We start from the raw sequence: 24,872 nt of genomic DNA, 5'->3' as shown, positions 1-24,872 counted from the left end.
TGTGGGTGCAGGGCCCCAAGGACTTTGGCCATCTTCTACTGCTTTCCCAGGCCATAGCAGAGAGCTGGATCATAAGAGGAGCATCTGGGATTAGAACTGGCACCCATACAGGATGCCGGCGCTTCAGCCCAGGGGTTTAACCCACTGTGCCATGGCACCAGCCTTTTTTATTTATTTATTTATTTATGTCAGAGTTACAGAGATTAAGACCAAGAGAGAATCTTACTTATTTAAGATTTTATTTATTTCAGAGATGGAGTTACAGACAGATGGAGAGAGAGACAGAGAGAGAGGTCTTCTATCTGCTGGTTCACTTCCCCCCAAATGGCTGCAATGGCTGGAGCTGGGCTGATACCAGGAGCTTCTTCCAGGTCTCCTAGACCGGTCCAGGGGCCCAAGCATTTGGGCCATCATCTACTGTTTTCCCAGACCATCAGCAGGGAGCTGAATCTGAAATGGAGCAGCCATTGGGACCATCTGGGGAATGAACCAGCGGATGGAAGACCTCTCTCTCTCTCTCTCTCTCTCACTCTCTGCCTCTCCTTCTCTCTTTGTGTAACTTTAACTGTCAAACAAATTTAAAAATCTTTAAAAAAAACTACATATAGCCAAAGACAACACACTTTTGCTTTCTTTTATATTTTATTCAATTCTTTACTTAATTATTTTTGTATTTGAGGGACAGAGAATCTAGTAGTGGTGGGGAGGAGAGAGAGAATTTCTCACCAGCTGATTGATTTCCCAATTGCCTACAACAGCTGGGGCTGAGCCAGGAGCTTACAGTCCAATCTGGATCTCCTCCCACGTGTGTGTCAGGGACCCAAGTACTGGAGCCATCACCACTGCCTTCAGGGTGTGCATGAGCAGGAAGCTTCAGGAGTGGAGTGGGGACTCACACCCAGACACTGGGATAAGGGATGCTGGTGTCCTACGTGGTGTCCTAACTGCTGCACCAAATGCCCGCCCCAGACAGCAGACTTCTAACAGGGAGTTGCAGGCTGTGTCCTCATAACCTAGTTATGAAGAAGGCCTTGTGGTCGATGTATGTTATGGTATTTAGCTAACACTTTAAATCTCATGAAAATTTTATTACACAGCATGTAAATGTGTACTGCATTTGCACAGATAATGGTGTGTTTGGATGAGGTCACAGGCATTAGCACAAAGGGGTTGTTTAACAGTTATCTGCCATCCCCACTTGTCTTCAAATACTGTGATTGAGATGGAACTCTCAATCACTTCATGCTTTCTAAGATTTCTCTTTAGTTCTTTTTCAAGGTCTCTGTCTCTGTTGAAGTTTTCATTCATTGATATCATGCATCACTTGCATAACGTTCAGCTAACTGTCCATATTCTCTTGTGTCTCTCTGAGGATCCTTATAGCCTGTCTTTTGAATTCGTTATCTGGCATTTTACTCACCACCTTTTCTTTGTGTTCTTATACTGTAGTGTGGTTATATTCTTTTTGGGTAGCATATTGTTTTACTTTTCACTCTTCTGTCCCTATGTTGATTGTTGCACATCTGATAGATCAGTTTCTTTGTATCATTTTTAAGGGATGATTTTCCAGGATTGAAGGATTTTTCGTGAATGTCTGTCTTTAGGTATGGACTATGTAGCATGTTTTTGTCTCCATTTCAAGTTAAATACCATAGCAGCCTCTCCGTATAGCTTATTTTGCTGTAGTTCAGTACAGCAGCATCAAGGGTGTGGGTATTTCTGGGGTCCATTGGAGTTGCTTGGCCCCGTGGTATGGAGTCTCTCAGCCACCACTAGAGTGAGGGAACAGAGTTTCAGAAATGACATTCTATCTGGAAGCACACCTGGCTGGCTCTGTGAGTGGGCCCAGTGACGGCTCACCACCCATCACCCAAATGTGATACAAGAAGTGCTAGAGATCACTGGTTCTGGGAGCAGGCCTAGCTGACCCTGGGACAGCCTGGTTATGTGGCCTGAGCCATTGCCTGATATGCCAGAGCCCCAGGAGTAGCAGTGAAGCCCATTAGACGTGGCACGCAGACCCCTAGTCACTGCCAGAGGGTGGGGCTGGAGCTGCTGTATTGTATTTGATGCTGAGATTTGCAGGCCACAGGACCTCCAGAGGGGCAGAAGTGACAGAAGTAGTGCTGGCGCTGGGCACTGATGATTTTCCTACTCTTTTATTTATTTATTTATTTATTTATTTATTTATTTATTTATTTTACAGGCAGAGTGGACAGTGAGAGAGAGAGAGAGAAAGATCTTCCTTTTGCAGTTGGTTCACCCTCCAATGGCCGCCGCGGCCAGGAGCCAGGTGCTTCTCCTGGTCTCCCATACGGGTGCAGGGCCCAAGCACTTGGGCCATCCTCCTCTGCACTTCCGGGCCATAGCAGAGAGCTGGCCTGGAAGAGGGGCAACCGGGACAGAATCTGGTGCCCTTACCGGGACTAGAACCCAGTGTGCCAGCACTGCAGGTGGAGGATTAGCCTAATTAACTGCGGCGCCAGCCAATTTTTCTACTCTTAAAGAGAACCTGTTTGTGTTTCTTGTGGTAAAATTTCCAAAACTATTTCTAAAACTCCACCTTGACCCCAATTTAAGAAGCAGACTTACAGAGAATGATTAATGACTGTTCACTTCCACTGAACTGTGATCCACTGGGTGATTCCAACTATGCCAGAAATGGAAGCTGGGAACTAAATCCAGGTCTCCCACTTGCATGGCAGTGATAGATTTCTGTGAGTCGTCATCTGCTGACTCCCAGGGTCTTCGTTGGCAGAAAGCTGGATTCAAACTGAGGCACTGCATTGTGGGTGTCTCAATGGGTGTTCCAACTACAAGGCAAAATGCCCATACACAAAAATGTTTTTAACTGTCAAGGCAGGTCACCTCCAGCCTCCAGCAGTTGGATAGTTACTATGGAAGTGTCCTTACCATTTGCTGCATTCAGCAGCTTCTCTCTTCCTGGTAAACTTGTATTTCTTGTAGTGGCCCATATTTCTCATGTTCAGGGACGCTGTTTTCCTTATGACCTCAATTCTTGGGCTAATCTAAGAAGAGAATTGGTGTTTAGTATGTTGTACTATTTTCTTGTCTTTACAAGTGACTATTCAGTTATTTATATTTTGGAGAAGAAATTTGAAATTTCCTTTGAAATTACTTAAAAGAAAAATCACCAATTACAGATGTATAACACCTTGGTGTTAGTAGATTCATGTAATTGTGCAACCATCACTAGCGTTCTGTTGTAGAAATTTTTTAATGCCTTCCAAAGACCAGGGAATCCTCTTTGTAGTCATTCATTTCCCATTCATTGATCACCATGACTGCAATTGAAAAGATCAAAAATCTGGAAAGCAGGTATCATCAAATTTGAATCATTAAATTTGAATTTTATTAGATTATGCCCTCATCCAATTGATCTTTTTCCTACTTTTGAGATAAACAGAGGAGAGATCTCATTATATCTATTGGGAATAATTTAAGGAAACAAGCCATCTAAAAGAGCAGAACTGAAAAACCTAAAGGAGAATGGTGGAGTAAAGTCATAGTGAATGTGTTTTCTTAAGTAGTATTTAGTGTGTTCCTTAGTCTCAGCCTGTCAGAGAGTGGTTGAAAATCAGCTGAGTATTAATAATAGGACGTTCTGAGCTCTGATAAAAGAGTAGTCCCATCTCATATATTTGAACAGTGGAAGTAGCTATGTTTGATCTAAAGTAAGCTGAAATACAGATAGTAGTTTCTGGGTGATGAGTTACATTCTTGGGACAGGGAGCCTTGAGGGCAAGGCTTGTGTGTGAATTCTGCTGCCAATCAGTTGCCATAGGAATTTGCAAAATTCTCACGGCAATCATTTTCCTCAGTTTGTCAAGAAATAGGATAAGATCTTTGTACCTCTCTGGGGTCCATTCTTCTGAGATTTCTCTGAGTTCCTGGGGGCCAGGGATGTGTGTAAAACATGCCTGGGGAACTGAAGATGAGACCTGATGTTTGTCATTACTCTATGTCTCCTGCAGCAGCCTGGGCTTAGTCTACATTCTGAGCTCAAGAGCTGAGGGAGTGCATCAGAGACAGCATGTTTGGGGGACAGGAGTTAGCCCAAGCAACACCAGGTGACATTAGAGCAAGTGGCACCCAAAGAGGGTGTGGATAGGGATAAGCCGAGTCAGAAACTTCAGGGGACTCTCACATATGCCTGATCCACTATCCAACTCCTCCAGGGGCATCCTGAGTTGAGCAGTAAGGACTGGGAGAGGAACTTATTCCACAGTGACGTGTGTACCTGTCCAGGGAGCTGCTCTGATGGACCCAGATTAGGTTTATAGAGGAGTGGATGCACTGCCTCCTGGAGGATGAGGCTGTGAGCTTGAGGCTCTGACCAGACACAGGAGCCTCAGTTCTGGGGCTGTCCTTGCAGGTGATGCCCTCTAAGGAGAGTTGACTTAGAGAGAGCAGGTGGAACTTGAGGAAGGGATGGGTATGTCTGTTCTTACATTAAATAGTTCTTCCCTAAAGTCAGGTATATCAGGGTAATGGGACCCTTCCTCTGAAGTGTTGGTACTAAGGATATTCTTCCGGGCTTTGAGTTGATAAAGACTTTACACACAGTACTTTTGAGCTGTAAGAAGTATTTGGGATTCAGCTATCAATGTGTCCCTGCAGAAACTCAAGCCCATGAATGGTAGATCCCAGGTTGTTTTGCTAACAATGTGATGTTTCTGATACACTGGAGCCTGGCAGGGTAAGAAAAGCACATTGGCGGTCATGATAGTAAGATGAGGAGAGGAAACCTCTGTGCCATTGTATTTTTTTATTTGACAGAGTTAGACAGTGAGAGGAGGGAGAGAGAGAGAGAAAGGTCTTCCTTTCATTGGTTCACCTCACAAATGGCTGCCACGGCCCGAGCTATTCTGATCCAAAGTCAGGAGCCAGGTGCTTCCTGCTGATCTCCCATGTGGGTGCAGGGGCCCAAGTACTTGAGCCATCCTCCACTGTTTTCCCAGGCCACAGCAGAGAGCTGGACTGGAAGAGGAGCAACCGGGACTAGAACGTCACACCCATATGGGATGCCGGCACCGCAGGTAGAGGATTAACCAAGTGAGCCAAGGCGCCAGCCCCTGTGACATTCTCTTTCACTGTCCTTCCTTGGATGGTGCAGTGCAGGGTCCTCCTTAATGAAGCGGGTTTTCTGCCTCTGTGCTGAGAGCACTGTACACTTGACAGGGCCTTAGGGCAGGAGTCAGTCTCTCAGGGTATTGCCATCACTTTGACTCTCTGTTGACACACAGAAATTTATGCTGCCAAGATTGCCCAGGAAACTAATGTTAATTGTAACTATTATGTCCTGGCCAGCCAAGGAAATATGAAGATAATATAAAAAAATCAAAGGACATCTTTTTCATACTGATGAAATAGGATTTGTTGTCTGCTTTATAAGTTAAGTATAATCCAGCCCTCAAGATTCTCTCTCAATATAAAAAAATAATTGTATATCAGCCATCTTATGAAAATTTTATAATTCAGTATTTTATCATCAAATTATAATTTATGTAAGTAGAAGTAAAGTAACTCCAAAGTTGATAGTGAGGTCCATGTAGCAGAATCTGGGGTTTAAGGTTATTCCATCATGGTTTTTATGCTTAGAAAGAAAAGAAATGACCTCTGTGTTGTTTATCTGCTTTTCCAATCCAGTTCTGTAACCTGTCTCTCACTGCCTATTGAAAACACCTGAATTCTAAATGAATCAGGCCCATCTCAGGTATTTCCTAGCAAACTGAGGGTCACACATGGTGCCAATTAATGGGGCTATGGGGAGATAGGGGTATTACAGAGCAGTCCTGTCAAAAATATCTTAGTGTCCCTTTCTCTAGTTTAGCCTGGGTTATCTGTGGGTGAGAATACCAGTAGTAAAAATGCATAGGCTCTTGTCGCATAACAGGAAGATTGTAATGAATGCTGTTGTCTGTCATGGATGCCGCTCATCCTCCCAAAAATTGAGGACCAGAAAGGTCTAAAGATTCTCCTGCACAGGACTTGAGTGCCCCCTGTAGTATGGGGATAGACAAGTAAACAATTGTACTGCCTGGGTAGTGCATGACTTAAAAAGATATCACCGGGGGTCTGCTCAGAAAGTGAAATTTTATGTAATACTGCACATAGATGGAATGAAGTTTAATTCACTGCAAGATACCTCAGCATTCAGCAACGGAGGCCCCTCCTGTTGTGATGGTTGTCCATGCCAAATAGGAAAAAGAACTACTTGATTTCATTGGTCTTACAGAACTAGGAGGACCTGAATGCATTTCACCAAGTTGAAAAAACAGCTCTGCCTCCAGGGGCCTTCCAATAGAATTGGTTTCATTGTGAGTGCCATACAAGGTGGTAGAGTAGAGTTAATAATATCCTTGAGATGAACTGACTGAGAGCAGCACTACATAATTTCGAATCAACAAGGAGAGAAAATTTTTGCCTTGGTAGACATTGCACATTGAGCCTACAATCTGCAATCATCCTTTGACAGACAATTCACTTTTTTACTGGGGCAGCAGTGAATTTTCTAAGGGTGATTAGGATTCCGCACAGCAGTATTATGCCAATAAATGAAAATATTCAAGCAAGTATCAGAAATAATGGATAAACTTCTAATTTTCAGATTTTCATCTCTGACTCTACTGAAGAATTGCATATTCTAGACTGATAGTAATGATGTGCATGAATATGCAGATTTAAGCATCCTGTGATAATAATGTAGATCAGCCTTTTTAAAATATTTATTTGTTTGAAAGAGTTACAAAGCAAGTGGGGGAAACAGATTTTCCACATGCTGTCCCACTCCCAAGTTGGCTGTAACAGCCAAGGCTGGGCCAGGCCAAAGCCAGAATCCAGAAGCTTCACCCCGGTCTCCAACTTGGATGGCAAGGGTCCAAGTTACTTGTGCCAGCCTCTTCTGCTTTTTCAGGCCATTAGTAGTGAGCTGGATTAGAAGTGGAGCAGCCAGTACATATAACAGTGTTTACAATGTCATGCTGGTACAGGCAGTGAGCTTTACCTTCTACACTAAAATGCTGGCCGCATCGTTTTGTTTCATTTTTTTAAAAAAACGTTTTGCTAATTTTATTTTTTATGTTCTTTTTACAAATTTTTATGTAAGTTATTCAACTTTCATGTGTTTTTTATATACAGATTTAGGAACATAGGACGTTTCCCTGATGGCTAGTGATCCTGAGCATTTTTTGAAGTGTCTGTTGGCCATTTCAGTTTCCTCGCTTGAAAAATGCCTGTTGAAAACCTTTACCCGTTTCTAAACTAGATTGTTTTTTGTTGTTGTTGCTGTTGAGTTTCCTGAGCTCTTTTTAGATTCTGGATATTAACCCTTTATCAGTTGCACAGTTTGCAAATATTTTCTCCCATTGTGTCGGGTGCCTCTTCACTTTGCTAATAAGTGTTTCTTTTGCAGTGCAGAAGCTTCTCAGCCTGAAGGAATCCAATTTGTTAATTTTTATTTTGATTGCCTGTGCTTCTGGGGTCTTTTACAAGAAATCATTGGCTATGTCAACATCTTGCAGAGTTTTCCCAGTGTTCTGTTATAATTTAATGGTGTCAGATGTTAGATTTAGGGCTTTGATTTATTTTGAGTGGATTTTTGTGTAAGGAGTTAGATAAGGGTCTAGTTTTACTTGTGAGTGTGAGATCCAGTTTTCCCAGCGCCCCTTTCAGAAGGGACAATCCTTGCTCGTGGGATTGATTTTAGAGAGAAAAAGAAAAAGAGGGGATGGAGGGAAGTAAGGCAGGAGGGATTGAGGGAGAGAAGGAAGGAAGGAAGGAGGGAAAGGAGGAGGGAAGAGAGAGGGAGAGGATAGACAAGAAAGTGGAATATAAAAGTAAGTTTGTGAGTTTGGAGAAGTATACATTTTATCTACTAATTCAATGTGTCTCCTAAACATTGAATCAGTCATATTAAACTTCATTAGCTGATACAAGTATTTTCCAGTGGGTTAAGCCTGTCAGATCCGAAATCAGAGTGCCTGGGAGTGACTCCCACCTCTGCTTCCCATCCTAACTCCCTACTAATGTAGATGCTGGGAGGCAGCGAATGATGGGTCTGGTAGCAGGGTCCCTGTCATACAGATGGAGGACCCAGCTGAAGTTCCTGTCTCCTGGCTTTTGTTTGGCCCAGCTCTGGATTTTAAAGACACTTTAGGAGTGAGCCACTCTGCCTTTCAAACAAATGAGTATGATAAATAAACTTGAAAGGTTCTTAAAATTATTACATCCAGTAGTTGAATGGCACATACCTAACTCTATATGTATACATACATACATAGAGAGAGAGAGAAACCATGATGGTTCATCAAATGCCTACAATGGCTGAATCTGGGCAGTTCCAAAGCCTAGAGCCAGGAACCTCAATATGGGTTTCACATGTGGGTGAAGTCACCCAATTACTCAGACCATCATGGCTGCCTCCAAGGGTTTGCATTAGCACCGAGATGGAATCAGGGGCCAAAGCTGTAAACCAATCCCAGATATTCTGATATAGCATGTGGGCATCTTAAATGACTTAGCCACAAAACAAAAAACTCTTCCCATTTTAATTTGTAGCCACAATATATTTATATTCTCTATTAAGCTTAGAATAGATGATGTATTCTTTCCAGAAAAATAACCCCTTTTGAATTTCAAAAGCATGCATCTCATAAGCAGCTAAATATTAAGCAAGCTCAAAAGAAACTAAATACTAAGCAAACTCAAAAATGTTTGCATAAGTTTGTATTCCCTTTTGATGCTAAAGTCCTTCATTATATTTGTATACATTTTGTAACTATACCTTTACAATCTGTGTTTTAACATTGATTCTGGCTCTCATTTTTAATGAACTATCTGAATAACTTGAGAATTAAAATCTAAAAATATGCCAGGACTTATTTAATTGCTGATGCCCATGTTGATTGTAAACTTAGCAATAATGTGCTTGAATATATTCATTGTTACAGCTGCCTGTTACAACTGGCTAGCAGTGATGCCAAGGCAAGTATTCATTACAAAGCCAACTTAGTTTAGTAAGAATCTCAGTGGGTGACCCCACGATCATACACTACTTCTGTTTTTTATAAATAAATAGTGATTTTTGAGCAATTTTACCCATTGCTACATTTATTCCACCAATAACTGCTATCCTTTATCTTTGAGTGATTTGACATACCCTATGGACAAATGGGTAGTTTGTAAGTCTTCAGAATGGTTCTGAAGGCATATATTGATAGGAGTCAATTGTATTACAATAGTAGTAATTTGGTGTAGAGAGCTCCAGCTCTAGCGTTGCTCATGAATCTAGACATACGGGTGGAAAAACACCTTACCAGGAGTTGGTATTGTCTTCTCAGAATTACCTGGTGATTCTAAACACTCAGCTTTGAACTGATTGATGTTGTATTTTTCCCTTTGAAATAAGCAAGCAGCTTCTGCCGAGCCAGCTTCAGGCTATTGAATAACAGGAAAAAAAAAACTGCCAAGTTAAAATTTGCCTTGGGGTTTAGAAAGACTTACCTCCACAACCAGTCTGTGGCAGCCCTAAGCAGTGTAATGATGGGAAAATTACTTATCCTCTCTGAGCGTGTGTTTTTTTTTAACCTTCTAACAAGAAGTGGCATATCTTAAAATTGTGATCAATGATTTATTAACAGTAAAGAAAAATAAAGACTCTTACAGGAGGCATCTAGCAGAGTCCCTATCACTCAAGAAATGGTACTATTTTTCAGTTATTATCTTGTCTGCTTTTGGTGGTTTGAAGGAAACAGGGCCAGTTATAATTTGCAGAATTGTTTCTGTTTATTCTTTGTCCAAAGTGCATGTCAAGGACCAAATTATTTGAGCCCTTACCACTGCTTCCTAGGTTCTGCATTGGCAGGAAACTGGAATCTAGGGCAAAGATGGAAGTTGAGACCAAGTACTCAGATATGGGACATGGGCAACCCAACCAACAATTTAACCTCTAGGCCAAATGTCTACCTCTGATTCCTAAATCTGTAGTTACTCTGTATCTTTTATTTCGGCTCCTTTTTCTCTTCCTCCTCCTCCTCTACCTTCTTTCTGTGGAGATAGGCACACTATTTCTGCATTTGCAAAATTACTTTCTTTTCTTCTATCTAATGTAACATTATTTCAAAATGCGATGACTTAATAATATATTATTTTCTTAAAGATTTATCTTTATTTATTTGGACGATAGAGGTAGAGACAGAGAGAGAGAGGCCTTCCATCCGTTGGTTCACTCCCCAAATGGCTACAACATCCAGAGCTGGGCTGATGCAAAATCAGGAGCTAGGAGCCTCTTCTGGGTCTCCCATGTGGGTGCAAGGGGCTCAAAGACTTGGGCCATCTTCTGCTTTTCCAGGCCATAGCAGAGAGCTGGATTGGAAGTTTAGCTAGAACTGGCGCCATATGGGATGCTGGCACTTCAGGGTAGGGTAGGGCCTTAACCTGCTGTGCCACAGCACCGTCCTGAATAATATTATTTTAAAAGGGTTATTTATTTATTTGCAAGGCAAAGCTACAGAGAGATGGAGAGATAGACATTTTCTTTATTTTTTAAAGAAATGTTTGCATCCCTCATCAGGGCCACTTTTCTTTCTTTTTGATTTATTTGACAGTTACAGAGAAGCAGAGAGAGAGGGGAGGGGTGGAGAAAGGTCTTTTGGCTGCTGGTTCACTCCTCAAATGGCCTCAATGGTCAAAGCTGGGCCAGTCTGAAGCCAGGAGCCTGTAACTGCATCCTGATCTTTACCATAGGTAGCAAGGTCCCAAGGACTTGGCTCATCTGCTGCTCTCCCAGGCACATTAGTAGGGAGCAGCTGGGACTTGCACTGATACTTGTATGGGATGCCAGCCCTGCAGGTGGTAGCTTTACCTGAAATGCCATAATGTTGTCTCCAGGAATAGTTTGTTTTGCACTCTCATGTCTTAGTGGATTTAGTGAGCTTTCTGGACTCCATTGATCAGTTCCTGTCTGTGACCCTTCAGGGGGTTATGATGATGTCAGTTGAGACTACTGGTGTTTGGGCTCACTCAGAAGACTGGTAGTTGACACTGTCTGTTAATGGGACACTAAGATTATAATGTGTTCTGCTTTCTTGTATTTGTTTTATTTTTCTTTTTGCAGATCTTGGAATCACTTATTTTTTAATTTTATTTAAGTTATACAAGTTTCATGTGTTTCATATATACAGATTTAGGAACACAGTGATACTTGCTACCCTATCCTCCCTCCCACCCATGCTCTAACCCTTCTTCCTATTCCATTCCCACTCTTAATTTTTTAGCTTTTATTTAATTAATACAAATTTCATAGGTACAGCTTTAGGAATATAGTGGTTCTTCTCCCCCATAGCCACCCTCCCACCCCAACTCCCATCCCACCTCATACTCCCTTTCCCATCCCATTCTTCATTAGGATTCATTTTTAATTGTTTTTATATACAGAATACCAAGTCTATACTAAGTAAAGATTTCAACAGTTTGCACCCATATAGACACAAAGCACCCACACAGACACAAAACGTATAAAGTACTGTTTGAAGACAATTTGCAGCAGTGGGGTGGCTGGATCATAGGGTAGGTCTATAGAGGTATCTCCATACTGTCTTCCACAGTGGCTGCCCCTGTTTGCATTCCCACCAACAGTGGACCAGAGTACCTTTTTCACCACACACTCACCGGCCTCTGTTATTTGTTGATTTCTGTGTGAGTGCCATTCTGTGTGGAGTGACATGAAACCTCATTGTGGTTTTGATTTTCATTTCCCTAATGATTAGTAATCCTAAGTATTTTTTCAAGTGTTTGTTGGCCATTTTATTATTATTATTATTTAAAAGGCAGAGTGACAGAGAAAGAGGGGGAGACAAAGAGACATAGTGGGAAAAGAGATCTTTCTCTGGTTCACTAACAGAATGGCTGTAATCCCTGATGGAGTCAGGAGCCTGGAACTCCATCCAAGTTTATAATGTGAGTGGTAGCACTTAAGTATTTGGACCATGTTCAGCTCATTTCCCAGGTGCACCTTACTGGTCAAGAATACATTATGGGGCCAACTAGAGTTCAGAAGATATTGGGGACAGGCGCTGTGATGTAGCAGGTATAGCTGCCACCTGGAGTACCAGCATCCCATATGGGCACAGGTTTCAGTCCTGGCTGCTCCACTTCTGATCCAGCCCTCTGCTATGGTCTGGGAAAGCAGTAGAAGATGGCCAAAGTGCTTGAGCCTCTGCCCCAGCGTGGGAGACCTGGAGGAAGCTCCTGGTTTTTGGCTTCAGATCAGCACAGCTCCTGCCATTGCAGCCATCTGGGGAGTGAACCAGTGGATAGGGGACACCCCTTCACTGTTTCTCTGCCTTTCAAAAAAATAAAGACTTTTACAAATGATATTACAGAATGCTGGGTGAATGTGCAGAGGGTGTAACATCTTTTATATTGGGTGAAACATTGTTTTCCAGTTTTGGAATTGTTGCCAAGAAGTAGAATATGCCAAATACATGATTTCCTGGTGTGTATTACTCCTAGGGTAGACATATGCTGTCAGTGTAGCCAAACACAGACAGCTGCCCTCAGCTGGAAAGAAGCTGCTAAGTTGTCATTTCTGGCAGTGACTTCAGCAGTTGTAAGGTCACTGAGCTTTCACAGGCAGCAGTGCCTGCACTGGTACGATAGTGACACCAAAAGCCTGCATCAGTGACAGTGGGAGCCTTCGGTAAGCAAATCGGAAAGATCAAGATCTGGGGACAAGTTGTAGTTTAGAATCTCAGCCACACAGAGGACTCTATTTGTGTCTTGCTCCTGGTTGTGGTTCACTATCTTCTTCAGGGGTTCTTTTGTATGCTGCCTATGATCCTTCAATGCACTTTTCAAAAATTTCTTGAATCAAGGTTTAATTCTCATTTTTTATGTCTTAGAATTCTAATTCACACAAAATAAATTATTTTAATGTTGTTTTTATGAGGCAATAAATCTTGGTCTAATGCTAAATTATATACCATGATCATATCAGGAAATCTGTAGTCAGAAACAAATAATTGCATCATTCTAACGTTTTGGATATTGGTATTATTATATTATTCTCAAACATTTGATATTTCAGCTTTACTGCTGCTTTTTGTTGAGGCTTTTGAAAATAAATACCACATTCCATAAATGTTTATTGTAGTATATGCATGGCTTAGCCCTTAGAGTGCTTGTATTCCACTACAGAAATAAATTTGAAAAACAAAGATAAGATATGCAATATATGTATATAACTTAATTTCAACCTTTTCTCATTTTGCCTTCAAAATCTTTTTTTGGTTAAAATATTTTGAAAGAAGTCAGAAAATATTCTAGGGAGTGCATCTGCTGAGTAAGGCTTTCAAAAGGCTGAGTCATCTCACCTGAGCTGCCAGGAGTCAGAAAGCAGAATATTCATGATAGTCGTGATACCAGGAGCAAGAAGTGAAGGCAACTCCTCATAAACAGCATTACCAAAAGCAATGGGTTAAAATAAGTGAAGTAAAGGAATTGCTCCAGAAAAAACTAACCCATCAAATTTTCTCAGACTATCAAAGGTGTTAAAATAAGTATCACATAGTGGAGTATTGGTAGCAATGCCACATTGCAATGTTAACTCTTGTACAGATATTTAAAGGAAGATTACCAAAAACATGAAAAAAAAATCTGAAAGCACAGCTAAGTGAAAAACCAGAAGGGGAAAAGCTGTTATCATATGATCCCCTAAAACAGACATCAGATCGGCAGTGAATCTTCATCGTGTTTGATATAATTGTAGAGCAGTGAATTTTTCTCTCCTTATACTCTACTCTCTACATTGCTCATGTCTCAGTTAATTGGCTCGATTCTCTGTACAGAATACTTTATATCAGAGGAATGTGTGTGTGTGTGTGCGTGTACAAGTGCATTCTGAAGAGGAAAGGAGACCATAAATAGTTGAGAACAAAGTACTATCTAAATCAAAATGCAAATGTCACTCCTGTCTCTCCCTTTGTATTTTCAGCAGCAGAGTTGTTTGCCAAAGAGTGACTATCAAGGCCTTCACTAATGTTCTAAGGAGGGCACAATGTTCCACTCCCAAAACAATGTAACCCAGTGGTTTTCAGCAAGGAAACTGCTAAATTTCCCAAAGGAATTCCTTACTGTTAGTAAGACCTCTGAAAATTAACTAGTGAGAATAAATGCCACGAAATCTAACATTAGTACTCTGAACTGAATTTGCTTATGCCAGACCTCTAAACAATAAATTGTGTTCTGCTGTGTTGCTATGCCCGTTCATGAGGCAAGCCATTTTAAAGTAAAGCATCTTGGAGATTCCAAAAGAGCAGAATGGGGAAGGGGTGTACTGCTTTAGGCTAGGGGAAAACAAAAAAAAAAGTGGATGAAGTATATTCTTAGGGGAGACTTGGAGAGCAAACTACAGGAAGTGCTGAGGAAGGAAGAAGGACACCGTGGATCATGGTGGAAGGCCCACGTGGACGCAAAGCAGCAAGCACAGACACAGCACATGACCCCAGGAGCTGAGAGCGGGAGACTGCATCAGCTTTGGAGAGTGAGTGAGATCAGAGTGCAGAAACCTGTGACACTGGTGATCTAGCTGGAGGGAGAGCCCTGGTCGACTGCACTGTCTGTGAATGCGGCCTGGAGTCCTGAGTGGGACAGGGCACCCACTTACCCAGTGGGACAAAGGGGCACATTTCCCTCTCCCCGTTTCCCCACAAACAGGTGGCTGAGAGAGGGCAGGTGGAATTATGGATGTAAGAAGCAGCTGAGCAGGTCTCGGGCATGTGCCCAGCAGCTGGCAGTTCAGCTGGAGGATGGTGGGGAGAAGGTGCCATTGTGAAACAAGGAGGGGCCGTGGCGAGTGACTCTTGGTGCACATGTGGGATCCAGGGATATTGCCAGAGAGCAAAGTCCCTGTTCCCCACTGACCTTGAGTCTGGCTGGGAGGATTTATGGGGGCTGTGCACCCAGGTAGGACTGTGAGGTACTCCCAGGCACTCAACATATCAGAGGCTCTGGGGCTCAAAACCCAAGGTGGAGCAGCCACAGAGAGCTGGTTCTGGGAACATGGCTCTCTCTCCATGGATGGGTGGAGCAGATCTTCTGCACGCCATGGCTCAGAGAGCTTCCCCCAGGTATCCCAGTTGGATCCAGAGGCCCAAAGACATGGGCCATCTTCTCTGCTTTCCCATGTGGGAGATGTGAATGAAGCTCCTGGTTTCTGAGTTCAGTCTAGCCCAACCATGGCATCCAGGATTCTCCTGGTAAACTTCTCTTTGGGGGAGGGTGTGTGGCACAGCGATGATACCACCTGTTGGGATGCTCCCATCCCATAACAGAGGGCCTGAGTTCAAGTCCCAGCTCTCCTTCCAGTTCCAGTTTCCTGTAATACCCACCCTGGGAGACAACAGGTAGTGGCTCAAGTTGTTGGGTCGTTGCCACTCACATGGACCCAGGTTGAATGCCTGGGTCCTGGCTTCTGCCTGGCCCAGTCATGGATGTTGTGTATACTTGGAGGGCTAAACAAGGATGGACGTTCTCCCCATCTGGCCCTCTCCCCATCTGGCCCTTTCTCTTTTGTGTGTCCCTGCCTTTCCAATCAATAAAAAAATTGGGGGCCAGTGTTGTAGCATAGTAGGTTCAGTCACCTTCTGTAATGGCAGCATCCCATATGGGCACTGGTTTGTATCCAGGCTGTTCCACTTCTGATCAGGATTCTCCCGAATGTCCTGGGGAAAGCAGTGTCAGATGGAACAAGTGCTTGGGGCCCTGCCACCCTCACAGGAGACCGGGAAGTCTCGACTCCTGACTTCTGACTCCCGGCTTTGGCCTGGTTCCATAGTGGTTGATGCAACCACCTGGGAGTAAACCAGTTGGATGGAAGATCTCTCTATGTCACAGTCTCTGTATCTTGGGCTTTCAAATAAATACCTAATCATAAAAAAAATAAAAAATTGTTTGGCACACTGGTCTTCCCCTGTCCCAAAGGGCGTCCAACCTCAGGCCAGCAGGACTGCTGCTTTCCTGCGTTCTGTCCTGTAAAGTTTGCTCTTTTTACTGGTGAGGACTTGAGCATGGGTTCCTTGCTCTCCCCTCAGCACCATGTCCAGGAAACCAAACTGCTGGTTTTCACAGACACCTTTACCCACCCTGGTAGCACCACAAGCTGAGGGTGGGGAGGAAAGGGACACAGCTCCAGGCCAGCACACCACCTTCTCCCACTCTTCTTTCCTGGGCAGTCAGCAATTCTCCATCAATCAGTGCTGTCTGTTTTGTGGTTGGTTGGTTTGGGGTTTTTTTGGTGGATTCCCAGAGGCCTTAAAGGTTGTTGGTTTTGTCTTGTTTCATAGCCGTCGGACACATTGCTGGGGAAAGCCAGACATGAGCCTCCTTCAGCACCGGACACAGCCTAGGATCTGGCGGGGCTCAGGACCTCCCCTCCCATCTCTAGTCCCACGAGGTGAGTCGGCCCTCTTCAGTGAAGCTCTCCACTCAAAACCAGGCCTCCCTCAGCTGGCAAGGGGAGGTGCCAAAGATTTTATGTATGCCTGTGGGGGTCCCAACACTGTCTCAGGCAGTAGTACCCAGTGTGGTGTGCACGTGAACTAGCAGATGGAACACCACCTTCCATCCCTAGGGTGTGCAAACTCTTACATTCACTGACACTTCACAAGGGAGCCAACCTTTTTGGAGCTTCTGCTCAGCTAAGCTCCCATGTTGGAGCACTATTTCAAGTCTCAGCTGCTCCACTTCCCATCCAGTCTTCTGCTTGTGTGCCTAGGAATACAGCAGATCCAGGCCCAAGTACTTTGGCCCTACCACCCATTTAGGAGAGTAGTAGGAGTTCCCTGCTCCAGGCTCCATCCTGGCCCCTACCTGACTGTTGGGGTCCTGTGGGAAGTGAACCAGAGGAAGGAAGACCTCTCTGTCACCACCTCTTCTGCTCATTTCTGTTTCCAATGCATAAATCTTTGTGGAAAAATTACACACCACATGGTAGTTTTCAGATCAATGTGGAACCTTTATTTATAAACACAGGCAATGAGTTGGATCTGGTTCCAGGGATTCAAACCCTTGCCATTTCACAAGGGAGGGAAGGCCAGGTTGGGTTGAGAAATACCCAACACTCTCCCCACGTACCCATGGTGCAGCATGAATGCTACAGAGAGCCCCCCATTGCCCCCCCAGTGTCCTCTTCCACTGCTCTCCCCATTGTCCTGGATCCAGTGCCCCATTCCATGCCTGCCACCACCATCACCCCGTGTTCCCCTTCTCCCTCCCAATTCCACAAGAAGCCCATGCTCAGCCTCCCTCGGCCCACCCTCGGCCCACCCTCGCCCTCCCTCGGCCCACCCTCGCCCACCTTCGCCCTCCCTCGGCCCACCCTCGCCCACCCTCGCCCTCCCTCGGCCCACCCTCGGCCCTCCCTCGCCCTCCCTCGCCCTCCCTCGCCCACCCTCACCCACCCTCGCCCTCCCTCGGCCCACCCTCGCCCTCCCTCGCCCTCCCTCGGCCCACCCTCGGCCCTCCCTCGCCCACCCTCGCCCACCCTCGCCCTCCCTCGCCCTCCCTCGGCCCACCCTCGCCCACCCTCGCCCTCCCTCGGCCCACCCTCACCCACCCTCGCCCTCCCTCGGCCCACCATTTCACAAGGGAGGGAAGGCCAGGTTGGGTTGAGAAATACCCAACACTCTCCCCACGTACCCATGGTGCAGCATGAACAGACATTGGCTGTTGGTTTGTCATACATAGCCTTTATGATTTTGATATGTATTCCTTCTGTGTATATTTTGTGTAGTTTTTTAATCATTTTTTATTCTACTGATATCTGTATCTAATTAGATGATGTGGTTTTCAAAAGATTTATTTCATTTGTTTGCAAGATTTATACAGAGAGATAGAGGTAGAGCAAGAGCAAAAGAGAGGGAGGGAGGGAGAGAGGTCTTCTGTTTGCTAGTTCATTCCCCAAAAGACCTTGATGGCCAAACTGAGCCATCAGGATCCAGAACCTTGTTCCAAGTCTCCCATGTGGCTGCATGGCCCCAGCTAATTGGGACATCCTCCGACATTTTCCCAGGCATGTTAGGAGGGAGCAGGATTGAAAGTGGAGCAGCCTGGATGCTAAATGGCACCCATAAGAGATCCCGGCATTGTGTGTTGTGGTTTTTAACCCCCTGTAACACAACGTCAGCCCAGACAATGTGGTTTTATTCTTCCATTAATTTGATAAAATTCATCATGTGTATTAATTTGCGATTGTGGAAGATCATGGCATTTCTGAGATAAATTCCAGTTGAAGGTTTTGCGTAAGCTTCAGCATGTGGTTTTGGTTTTGTTAGGCTAGAATTTTGTTGAGAATCTTTGCATCTTTTTCATTATGGATATAGGCCTTCAGTTTTCTTTGTATTTCGTGTTTTGTTATCTTTTGTGGTTAAAGTAATGCCAGCCTCTCAAAAAGTGTTTGTTAGAGTTTATTATTTTGAAATAGTTGGAAAAGTATTGGAGTTGCTTTTTAAATCTTCAAGCTCCTTGGATACCTTTATTCAAAGGTATTTAAATTTTAGTAGCTATTATGAATGGAATGGATCTTCGAAGTTGTTTCTCAGCCCTGATATTGTGTTTATACAAATTCTATTGATTTTTGTGTGTGGATTTTCTATCCTGCCACTTTTCCAAACTCTATTATTAGTTCTAATGGTCTCATGGTGGAGTCTCTTGGTTTCCCCATTTATAAAATCATGTCCTTTTGGAAGAGGGATAGTTTGACTTCCTCTTTCCCAATTTGTATCCATTTGATTTCTTTTTCTTGCCTAATGGCTCCAAAACTTCCAGATCTATATTGAATAGCAATAATGAGGGTACATCCTTGTCTGATTCCAGATCATAGTTGGGAATGCTTCCAACATGTCCCCATTCATAAGATGCTATCAGTCGGTTTGACATAAATTGCCATGATTGTGTAGAGGAATGTTCTTTCTGTTGTCAGTTTCCCTGAGGTTTTCTTTCTGAAAGGTTTTTGCATATTTTTCAGCTGTTTTCATCTATTGAAATAATTATGTTTTTAATTAGGTATTTAATTGAAAGGCAGATTTGTGGAGTGAGGGAGAGAGATTTTCCAAGAATTTCCAATTCATTGGCAAACAGTACATTGTAGCAATTCCAGATGATTATTTTTATTTATTGGGTTGCTATTATTACAGTTTGTTTTTCCTTTCTGATTTTACTGATTGGGGTCTTTTTTTTTAATTTTTTGACAGGCAGAGTGGAGAGTGAGAGAGAGAGAGACAGAGAGAAAGGTCTTCCTTTTTGCTGTTGGTTCACCCTCCAATGGCCGCCGCGGCTGCCACGCTGCAGCCAGCGCACTGCGCTGATCCGATGGCAGGAGCCAGGTGCTTCTCCTGGTCTCCCATGGGGTGCAGGGCCCAAGTACTGGGGCCATCTTCCACTGCACTCCCTGGCCACAGCAGAGAGCTGGCCTGGAAGAGGGGCAACCGGACAGCATCTGGTGCCCCGACCGGGACTAGAACCCGGTGTGCTGGCACCGCAGGTGGAAGATTAGCCTAGTGATCCGTGGCGCCGGCCGATTGGGGTCTTATTCCTGTTTTGTTGTTGTTGTTGTTGTTTTGGAGATTTTTCAGCAATATCTTAAAAAATATTTTTAACCAGATTTTCATATCAGTGATCTTTTTTTGGACAGGCAGGTTTAGACAGAAAGAGAGAAAGAAAGGTCTTCCTTTTCATTGGTTCACTCTCCAAATAGCCACTATGGCTGGTGCACTGTGCCGGTCTGAAGCCAGGAGCCAGGTGCTTTCTCCAGATCACCCATGCGGGTGTAGGGCCCAAGCACTTGGGCCATCCTACACTACACTCCCGGGCCACAGGAAGGAGCTGGACAAGAAGAGGTGCAACCGGGACAGAATCTGGCACCCCAACCGCGACTAGAACCCAATGTGCCGGCGCCGCAAGTGGAGGATTAGCCTATTGAGCCATGGCGCTGACCTCAATGATCTTATTATAATGTTTTTCTTCAGCTTTGTTCATTTCTTCTCAAATTTCCATGATTTCTGTCATCCTACTAATTTGGACTTTGATAAGTTGTTTTTCTAGATTTTGTGATGCATTGAAAAGCTCATTCATTTGATTCCTTTCCAATATCTTGTTGGCACAAGTTGTTATAAAGTTTCCTGTTAACATTGCATTTGCTGTGTCCCATACAATTTGCAGTGTTGTACTGTTATCTTCAATCATTTCCAGAAATTTCTGGATTTTCATTTTGATTTCTCCTAAGACCAGCCATTCATTCAGGAGCATGTTGCTCGGAATCCACGTGTTTGCATATGTTCTGGAGTTTCCTAAGTTGTTGATTTCCCGTTTCCTTCCATTTTGATCATAGAAGATGCATGAACTGATTTCAGTTATTGAGTTTTCTAGGCTTGCTTTATGGCCTATCATATGTTGTGTCCTAGAGAAAGTTCCAGGAACTGATGAGAAGAATGTGTATTCTGCAAGTTGTGGGATGAAATGTTCTGAGTTAGGACTTCCAGCAAGGCAGTCTGTTCCCAGGGACAAAGCGATGAGGGACTGAGTCACCTACAGTTTTGACATAGGGGAGGGGCTAGGAAACGACCAAGAGAAGACAGTTCAGGTGTTCTTGTAAGATACTGTTTTTTAGTTAAGAGATCCAAATTCCATGCATTTCATAAATGCAATTTAGGTACACAGTGATAGTCCCGACCATACCTCCCTGTCAGGAGCACAACACGTCGTGCACTTGGTTGTCTGACTCCGGGCAGCAACCCTGGCACCGACCAGGCCAAGGATGCTGGGCAGGTACCTGCTGTTCAGTAGCCGTGACCATGGGCAGTTTGGCAGAGCTGTGCACCATGTGGGAGTGGCTGGGTGTTAGCCCGGGAGGTGTAGAGAGCTCCACACTGCCCTGAGCTTCTGGTGGGCTGGATTGGGAGCAACGATGCCCTTGGAGTGCTCCTGATGATGGTGAGCACAGGAAAGGCATGTCAGGCTGGGGCTCAGGCTGCAGCCCCTGGTTCTTCAAGGCAGTGCGGCCTGTTCTGCTGACGCTGTGTTTCTGGGAGGAAGGGATGGGTGTTAGTTGGATGGTACTTGCGCAGTAGGCCTAGGGGAGAAGTAGGCTATATCCAAGGCAGTGTCGTTGTTGGCTGGCATTGCCAGTAGTGGTTCAGTAGGCTTGTAGAGTGCAGGATGGACTTGTTGTGTTTAAGTTTTTGGACAGAGAGATGCCCAGGGCCTGCCTCAAAGGATGTGGGATCCTGGTGCTTCCCAGCAGTGTTTTCCCTGCAAATCCACTGGTTCAGAGGCAGCGGGGGCTGGGCAGGGGCTCAGGTGTGAAGAAGCCATGATGCAGCTGTCTGCCTCGCCTCCCCCCTAAGAAGGACTCGGATGTGAAACTAATGCAGAGTGGACACTGACCCTCAGCTGCCAGGCAACCTTGCTCTTCTGGAGACTCTCCACTTCCTGTCATCAGTTCATGGACATCAGGTTTGATTCCGTATCTCAGCTATTGTGAACTGAGCTGCAGTAAACCTGGAGGTACAGATAACCCTTTCAAATCTGCTGATTTCATTTCCTAGGAGTAAATCACCAGGAGAAGGATTGCTGAGTCATACGGTAGATTTATTTTCAGCTTTCTGAGGTATCTCCATACTGTCTTAGGCAGTGGCTTCCCCAGGTTGCATTTCTACCAACAGTGTATTAGGGTAGCATAGTGCCAGATCCTCAGCAGCATTTATTGTTTGTTGATTTTAGTATGAGAGCATTCTGACTGTGGTGTAGTGAAACCTGATGGTTAGCGATCCTGAGCCTTTTTTCATGTGTCTGTTGGCCATATGAAGTTGTCTCTTGAAACATGCCTGTTCAAGTCCTTTGCCTATTTTTAAATGGAATTTTTGTTTTGTTGCTGTTGAGTTCCTTGAACTCTTTGTAGATTGTGGATGTTAATCTTTTATAAGTTTCATAGTTGGCAGATTATTTTCTCTTATTCATTTGGTTGCCTCTTGACTTTGCTCTTTTTAGATTCTGGATATTAATCTTATTTTTTGACAGGCAGAGTTAGACAGTGAGAGAGAGGGAAACAGAGAGAAAGGTCTTCCTTTTTCCATTGGTTCACCCCCGATTGGCTGCTGCGGCTGGCACACCGCGCTGCTCCAAAGCCAGGAGCCAGGTGCTTCTCCTGGTCTCCCATGCGGGTGCAGGACTCAAGGACTTGGGCCATCCTCCGTTGCACTCCTGGCCGCAGCAGAGGGCTGGACTGGGAGAGGAGCAACAGGGACAGAATCTGGCGCCCTGACCGGGACTAGAACCCAGAGTGCTAGTGCTGCAGGTGGAGGATTAGCCTATTGAGCAGCGGCGCTGGCCTGGATATTAATCTTTTTTCAGTTTCATAGTTAGCAAATAGTTTCTCCCATCCTTTTGGTTGCCTCTTTACTTTTCTGAGTGTTCCTTTTGTAGTGCAGAAGCTTCTCAGCTTGATGGAATCTCATTTGTTTGTTTCAGCTTTTATTGTGCTACTGGCATTTTTTTCCGAGAAATCTTTCTCTAAGCCAATGTCTTCCAGTATTCCCCAATGTTCTCTATTAATTTGATGATATTGAGGTTTAGATTTTGTTCCTTGACGTGTTTTAGTTGCTTTTTGTATAAGGTGTAAAGTGTGGGTCTTCTTTCATAGAAGTGCATGTGGAGGTCCAGTTTTCTCAGGACCTTGTTTTGAAGAAACGGTCCTTTGAACCTGGGATTGATCTTTAGCTCCTTCTTGAAAGACAGATTAGTTGTAGATGTGTGTGTTATTTCAGGTGTTTCCTTTCTGTTCCTTTGTTCTATATGTCATTTTTTTGCCTGTAGCAAGCTGTTTTGATTGTAACTGTCCTGTGCTGTGTCTTGCAGTCTGTTATTGCGATGCTTCAAGTTTTGTCAGTGTTGTATAAGGTTGCCTTCTCTATTCAGATGTTCTGCGTTTTCATATGAATTTTAGCATTGTTTTCTCTCCATCTGGGCAAAATGCTATTTGACCTTTGCTGGGGATCCCATTGTGTCTGTAATTTGCTTATGGTAGAATGGATATTTGCATTTTGTTGATTTTACTAATGAGTCAACGTAGAAGATCTTTCCATTTTTGAGTGTCATCTTCCATTTCTTAAGGTTTTGTAACTTTATTTGTAGACATTTTCATGGATATGAAACTGGACACCGAGTTGACGCTGAAGTTCAGCTGCTGGGTAATCTTCCATTTCTGGAGCTTGCTCAGCTTCCTTGTAAAACCCAGCTGTGCCTTCACCCTGGACAGGAGCATCTGGTTAGTACATGTGGCTGCGTCCTGTTGATGGCAACCCTTGGGCCCAAGGAGGAGGGAAGGGAAGGGAAGGGGAGGGGAGGCGAGGCGAAGCAAGGCTAGGCGAGGCGAGGCGAGCCAACCCTATGCCCTGGGGTTGGGCTGCCAGGCTGACAGCAAAGTGGACTTCCAGACTTTGTGAAGGAAGGTCAAGTGGTGGGAGCCCTATATACATGAGGAGGCAGAAATGTGGGGACAGAGCATTCATAGAATAGAGGAACCACAGAGAGAGAGTTGAATAAGATATTGGGGAATGAATTCCCTGGGGCATTGCCAAGAATTAAGGCCCAAAGAACATTTTAAGAAGGGAATACTGGTTGTCCAGGCTGTGGGAGGGGAAACTGGGAGGAAAACTGCCATGTGTTGACTCAGAGAACAAAACATGAGTCTGGTTTGGAGAGACGTGGTAATAGTTGTTTGGGTTTTAGATTTTCAGGCTAAGGACAATGGGATTGCAAGTACTTCATGCAGTGGGAGTGGAGGGTTAGATGCCATGGAAGAACCTGGGGCGTGCAAGATTTTGGGAGCTGAAAGCAGTGTGTGTCTGTATGTCACCATCCTATGATAGAAAAGCAAAATGGAAGGATTGTGAGGAGGAAAGCAGGCGACTTTGAGGAGAGTTGTAATAGGGAGGAGCTGTCATAGGTCTGCTTGTAAGAACTAGTAGAATATCAGAGTGTGAGATCTGGGACAGGCCCTGGGGAGAAAGGAAGAGTGAGGGAAGGGATATCAGGAGGCAGGCAGAGGGAACATTCAGGAGGGACTGGGGAATGGGAGCTGAGTTAATCAGGAAATTTGACCAAAGTGTGCAGACTACCAAGAGATGGAGAAGAAGTTATTTGAAAGAAAATGGGTTCATAGGGGGCTTGGGAACAGGGAGAACCTGACTTAGCCTATGAATGAAGTTTGTGGCTTGTGGAAGTCAGAATATGGGCAGAGGAGTTTCTCTTGGTAAATATATTTTTCTTGGCTTTCAAAGGAGTGTCTGCTATGTGCCCACATTTGTTCTAGTTATTTAAGGTACTGCAGAGAGCATCATGAGGGTCCATGAAAAAGTCTGTGGAAAGAGGGATTTGTAAGGTTGTTTCATTGTGTGTGTGTGTGTGTGTGTGTGTGTGTGTACAGAGAGAGAGATAGAGAATTATTCTTATCCATTCAACTGATGATGTTTGAATTCCTGGGCAATTTCTTGTTTCCCTGCCGTGAAGAATACTGCAATAAATACTGTGGTGAACGTATCTCTCTGATACAATATGTTCATGTGTTTTGGGTTGTATCAGTAGAGAATTGTTCCATCATATGACAAGTCTGTTTTTATTTTCTTAAAAAATCTCTATATCGTTTTCCACAGTAGTTGCACTAATTTAAATTTTTACCACCAGTGTGTAAGTGTTCCCCTTTTCCCACATCCTCCTCCTCATTGTGACTCTCTGTCCTTTCAGTTTTAGCCAGTATATACGTGTGAGCTGATATCTCATTGTGGTTTGCACTTGCA

At 44.2% G+C, this 24,872-nt stretch overlaps 1 non-coding gene across 2 annotated transcripts in view; it reads left to right on the top strand.

Moving 5' to 3' along the window:
* The window catches only part of LOC138846894 (uncharacterized), an 84,357-nt gene extending 66,319 nt beyond the window's left edge, over positions 1-18,038 (top strand). For both annotated transcript variants that reach the window (XR_016225573.1, XR_016225574.1), the window contains one exon: positions 16,365-18,038. This is a non-coding gene — a transcript (uncharacterized LOC138846894). The remainder of the gene's footprint in view (positions 1-16,364) is intronic.
* Positions 18,039-24,872: the final 6,834 nt, after the last annotated feature.

This window comes from Oryctolagus cuniculus, chromosome 19 (genome assembly GCF_051225735.1).
Source record: "Oryctolagus cuniculus isolate XC-2025 breed Fujian yellow rabbit chromosome 19, ASM5122573v1, whole genome shotgun sequence".
Classification (NCBI taxonomy): domain Eukaryota; kingdom Metazoa; phylum Chordata; class Mammalia; order Lagomorpha; family Leporidae; genus Oryctolagus; species Oryctolagus cuniculus.
This window is presented reverse-complemented; position numbering and strand designations above follow the sequence as displayed.